Below are 6,000 nucleotides of genomic sequence, written 5' to 3'. Positions count from 1 at the left end.
CCAAGGGAGCCCACCGCTTGCTTACATTTCTCAACCCTCAGCTTGTCCGATAAGGCCCCAGGGTCCGTTGGGAAGCGCTTGAGCTCTGGCGGCAGGCGGATCTGAATTTGAACCGTTCTGCCATTCCCATGGGTAGTGCCTCCGGCCAGTCACCTGCCTATTTGGTGCCTCAGTTTCCTTATCTGTGAAAAAGGAGATAATGCCGCTCACCTCTTAGGGGCTTAGGGGAGATTTGAAGGTGAGCTAGAAAATAAATTTAATTTTTTTAAAGATTTTATTTATTTATTCATATTTATTAAATAAATAAATATTTATTTATTCATTTATTTGGCAGAGCACAAACAGGGGGAGCGGGAGAGGGAGACCAGGCTTCCCGCTGAGCAGGGAGACCTACGTGGGGCACAATCCCAGGACCCCAGGATCACGACCTGAGCCAAAGGCAGATGCTTAACCACTAAGCCACCCAAGCGCCTCTAGAAAATAAATTTTAAATAAAGCACGGGTGGAATGTGCCTTCAGCAATTTCTGACATGTACTAGATGCTCCATGTGTGTATATGTATTTCTTTTTGTATTTTCTTCCTCATGACCCTCCCGGGTCAGGACTCTGCCGAAGATTGGAGATTGGAGGTACAAACCAGGCCTCTTGCTCAGAGGTTGAGAAACCACTAAAACTTGCCAGACCTGGCTCTTCTCCTACGGGCCCAGAAGTGCCAGGGAAGAATGACCCAAAGAAGGAAGGACAGGTTATACTTCCTAGTTACCTATTTGCGCCCAGCCCTGGATCTTGGGGATCTTGGGGCCGTCTGGGCTTCAATTTGGCTTTGCCACTAGGTTTGACTTTGATCTTGCTCTTTGGTGAGCAAGGTCACAGCTTCAAGGTTCCAGAGCCACATCCGTGTATGGGATTAGTAGATAATATTACCTGCCTCAAGGACGGGCCCAGTGGGGAGCACACGAGGTCATGTATTAGGAAGGCTCGGCAGAGAGTTTTCAGCACCTGCTTAATCTTGGCTGTGAAGATAAAACCTTTCCTGCCCTCAAGGGGCTGACAGAGAGGTAGAGGGAGAGACATACACCAAAGCACAAGGACAGGACAGAGAGAGAGGACCCCTGAAGCCCAGAGACTTTCTCCCTGCTGTGTGTGCGTTCAGGGTCACCGGCGCGTCACAGCCCTCCATAAATACCTGAGTGGCGGCAGCAGAGGTGGGCAGGGGCAGCATGGCACTGCAGGAGAGGAGGAGAGGGCGCTCTCCGTTCCGTTCCCTCGTGGGCTTGGCCTTGACTGGCTTGCTGCAGGCCCCTGGGGTGTGGCATTCCTGAGAACACCCTTGTCCCTGCACTGGGTAAGGCAGGGGTTCCCTGCAGCCAGGCTTCCGTGTCTGGGGCTGTTTTTTAAGAGGAGGAAACCATCATCCTCAGGCTTCAGCTCTTTGTCCGAAGTCTTCCAGCTGCTCAGAGGCGAGGGAGTCTTTTGGATCACCTGCCTGGCCCTCGTCTCTTTCCGGCCTGACATCCCATCTGTCACTTGCCAGTTTTGACGCCCTCGTGGTCCCTCCTCCCTCAGTCCCCCTCTTGTTCTGTCACCTCCAGGCCCTTGCAGGACCTGTCCCCTCTGCTGGGAGCATTGTCCTCCTGACCCCAGCCCCATCTGGCTGACCTCTAATTGCTCACCGGTGTGTGTTTACATCTCACTTCCCCTGGGAAGCCTGGACCTCACCTGGCCCCAGGTGGGCTTGAGGACTCACCCATGTGCCTCCATAGTCCCCGGATTATTTCTGTTCTGCATGCATCATATGATGCTCTGATTGCTGGCTTGTCTCCCCAATATCCCCCCCACAAAAAACCTCCAAGCCTGGTGAGAGGTCTCACGTATGTTTCATTTTATCCCTAGCCTGGTGCATGGTTCGTGGTAGGCACTCAAAATAGAGGTTGTACTAGGTAATTAATTGGGATTATGGCAAAGGCACATTTTCTCTGAAGCAGGCTGCATGCCCTGCCCTCAGTGGAGAAGGTCTACTAGGAGTCAGACAAGCAGCTTCCATCTCCATAAGCTCTACTTATGAGCCCTGGGGCCTTGGGTGAGGCTCTAAGCCTCAGTTTTTTCATCTGTAAAATAGGGATAGTAATCATGCTAATATGAAGATAATACAAGATCATACCTGTGAATGAAGGGTTCCAATCACTGCAGCTCAGTAAGTGGTGGCCACAGTTTGTTATTTAGTGAAGATACAAAGTAGACAGAGGAGAGGGGCCCTTGGAAGGCTGACTCCACCCCCACCATCATTCCCTGGGAGGAAATGATGATGATATGGTCATTGCAACATTGCAGAAGCCAATCACAGTGCACTTACTCCATGGCAAGCACTGTCCTTCTCTCTTTCCACTCATCCATGCATTCATTCAAATGGTATTTTTTTTTTTATCACCTACTCTGTACCAGGAGTTGTACTAGGTTCTAGGGACTCGGCAGTGAAGGAGACACAATATCTGCTTTCAAAGTCTTTATGTAAACAAGATGCTGAGATAAATAAGCAGTATATGAGGTAGAGAAAAATAAAATGAAATGTGGTGGCAGGTACTCCTCTTTTAAATAGGGTGGCCGGGAAAGGCCTCATGGAGAAGTTGACATTCATGCAAAGGCTTGAAAGAAGCAAGGGAATGTGTCATGCATATATCTGGAGAAGAGTATTCCAGGCAAGGGAAATAGCATGTGCAAAGGCCCTGGGGTTGAAGCATGCTTGGCAAGCTCAAGCAAGTGAGTGTGGCCGGAGGAGTTGGGGGGAGGGTGGGTGTGCGGAGGGTGAGAGAGAAGCAGAATCCATGCTGAGCACAGAGCCTGGTGGGGGGCTCAATCCCAGGACCCTGAGATCATGACCTGAGCTAAAGGGAGATGCTTAACTGACCGAGCCACCCAGGTGGTCACTCCAACAAATTTATTATCTTACAGTTCTGGAGGTTAAAAATCCAAAAGCTGTCTCCTGGAACTAAAGTCCTAGGGTCGGCAGGGCGGTTCCTTTTGGAGGCCTTGGGAAGAATCGGTTTCCTTGCCTTTTCCAGCTTGTAGAGGCTGCCTGCATTCCTTGGCTTTGACCCCCTTACTCTACCTTCATAGCACATCTGTCTGACCTCTGCTTCCTTCTCTCTGACACTCCTGCCTTCCTCTGACAAGGACCTTTGTGATTACATTGTCTCCCCCTCCCCAATAATTCAGAATAATCTCCCCGTCTTAAAATCCTTAACTTAATCACATCCGCACAGACACAAAATTCCTCTTGTCTTGCAAGATACCATCACAGGTTCCAGGGATTAGCATGTGGACATCTTTGGGGGGCCACTATTAAGCCTATCACCCCTCCCAACACACACACTTTGCAGATAAGGAAATTGAGGCCCAGAGAGGTGACGTCACCTTTGGGCAAAGTCATCTCCCAGCATAAGGACAGGCCTGCAACTGGGGCCCACGTCCATGTAGTTCCAAGTCATGGGCTCTAGACCACTAGGAAGGAGGCACATTCTGCCTATCTCTGACCGTCTCCCTTCCACCTAACCCCCAGGCTTGGGCAGTTGAGGCCCAGAGCATTTGTCCCTAAGACCATAGCTGACATGGGGATAGAGAAGCACATCCACCCACCTGGGACCAGGACAGAGGGAAGAGACTGCCTTTCTGCAGCTAATAGGGTCCCAGGCCACTTCAGGCTTAATCATCAACACCTTATAATTGGGCCTCTCTTGGGTCCCAGGGAGCAGGGCCCTGTTTGTAAGGAGGCTCCTGATGTGCATGTTGCTGGGACACGTGGCCTGAGCCCTTCCTGTTCATGGGGCTGAAGCTCTTAGATCAGGGGAACCACAGCCAATGAAACTGGGTACATGCCTGCTGCTGTTGAGGGCAGAATTCTCCTGCCAGTCTTGTGACTCCTGTGGGGCCTGAACAGCAGGCCTCAAGGACTCGATCACCTGGCCCCTGGGCCCACAGCACCAGAAACCCATCCCAGCCTTCAGCATGCTTTCTGGCCGCCTCCTCATCCTGGGCCCTGAGGCCAGAAGAACAGAGAGAAGACCTTAGGAAATCGGGGGTGTAAGCTGTTTTGACTAGCTCTAGTCAGTTATCGGGAGGCAGGATGTGATGGTTGATAAGGGCATCCATGCTGGCATCAGACACACTTGGATTCAAATCCCACGTGTGCCACTTAGTGGCTCTGTCATCTTAGCCAAAATGACGAACTCTGAAGTTGAGCCTCAGTTTCACCATCTGCAAATTGAGCCCACTGATTTGCCCCCTGGCTCATGAGATTGTTATAGGTGGTGTAAAAAGTGGGCAAATTTTCTGCTTGTGACTTTTTTTTTTAAGATTTTATTTGTTTATTTGACAGAGAGCACAAGTAGGCAGAGAGGCAGGCAGAGAGAGAGGAGGAAGCAGGCTCCCCGCTGAGCGGAGAGCCCAATGTGGGGCTTGATCCCAGGACCCTGAGATCATGACCTGAGCCAAAGGCAGAGGCTTAACCCACTGAGCCACCCAGGTTCCCCGTGCTTGTGACTTTTTAAAAAATAACACAAGGTACAAAAAATAATAACAATCATGTTTAAAAATTAGAAAATAACACCTTAGAAACTCCCTGTGCACACATCCTGGGTTCCATCTATCTCCCTCCCTCCCTTTGCTCATAAGAAACGACAGAGTTTTGCAGTTACACTTTCCTCATTGTCCTTATGTCGGCTTTTTTGTCTTGTTTCTGGCTGAGCTGTTATGTATAACCCTACTGCCTTCCATACTTAATTTCCTACGAATTGTTCCTCTATTCTGTTCTCTTACCAAGCAAGGATGCTACTGGTTGGGAGACCCAAACATCAAATTTGTCAATACTAATAAACTTAGAATTAATAGGCTCTGTGTGAGCACCAGAGGACTTTCACAGCGAGTAAAGTACTTGTACCAAGAACCTTGGACTTCCTAGAAAGAACACAACAAGCCCAGGCTTTATCCTCAAACAAACCTGAGCTTGAAAATCAGCACTGCCTACCAGCTTGATCCACCAAGTCTTTGAGTTCAATCCAGGAATATTAAGTGTCTACTGTATGACAGGCACTGTGTAGATACAGGCATGCCATGAATGAGACAGAGTCCCTGCTTTTGTTTGGTTGGGGAGATCACCATTAAACAAATAAGCATGCAAACATGAAACTTCAAATTGTGATAAGCACCAGGCAGAAAATAAAACAATTCATGGGAGTCCCGTTTAGGGAAATGGTAAGGGCTTTCTCGGCACAAATGGTACTGCACTGAAACTTGTAATTCCTCACCATCCGACTTTGGTTAAATGATATGAAGTTTTGTCATCTGCAAAATGGAGCTGGAAAATTACCCCCTCAACAGCTCTGCCCTTGGTAATAGGCTGTGACTCAATGTGTGTTTCAACAAAGGAGCTCTGGTCATTTGCCTTCCTTTCTGTCAGCCATGGCAATGAATGTTGCTGAGGTCTGTTGAGGAGCAGTTAGTGAGCAGAAAGTGATGGAGAACCAGCTGCTGGCAGGTTGAGTTGTCAAGCTTTCTAAGGGTCTCATTGGCCCCTCTGCATTTGATGGCTGACTCTGGGGGTGGGAGAGAGGAGAGAAGGTATATTGTCCACTGGCAGCAGGAAGTCTTCCTTTTTCTGGAGAAAGTGGTGAAGAGTAATACAAAGGCCGTGCTACTGAATCACATCCCAGCCCTGTGGCGGGTCCTTTCACCTGTGAACCTCCTCTTCCCATCTGCAAACTAGTCCTTATAATTCTTCTCAGGTGGGTTTGTCGTGTGGAATAGTGGCCTTTAATATAAAGTGTCCAAGTACGTCGTGGGCACCCAGCAAGCGTGACCATTACCACCATTCCCCGCCCAGAGCCGGAAGTGGGACGAAGATGCAGGGAAAGGGAGAGCCAAAGGGCTAATTCACACCATCTCAGCTCAAGTCTTGATCTGCGCGTTCCTAGCTGGGGAAACTCGGGCAGGTCCCTTATCCCTCTG

Source organism: Martes martes (genome assembly GCF_963455335.1).
Source record: "Martes martes genome assembly, chromosome: 13".
Lineage (NCBI taxonomy): Eukaryota > Metazoa > Chordata > Mammalia > Carnivora > Mustelidae > Martes > Martes martes.
The sequence above is the reverse complement of the archived record's forward strand: the minus strand, read 5'-3'. Positions refer to the sequence as shown.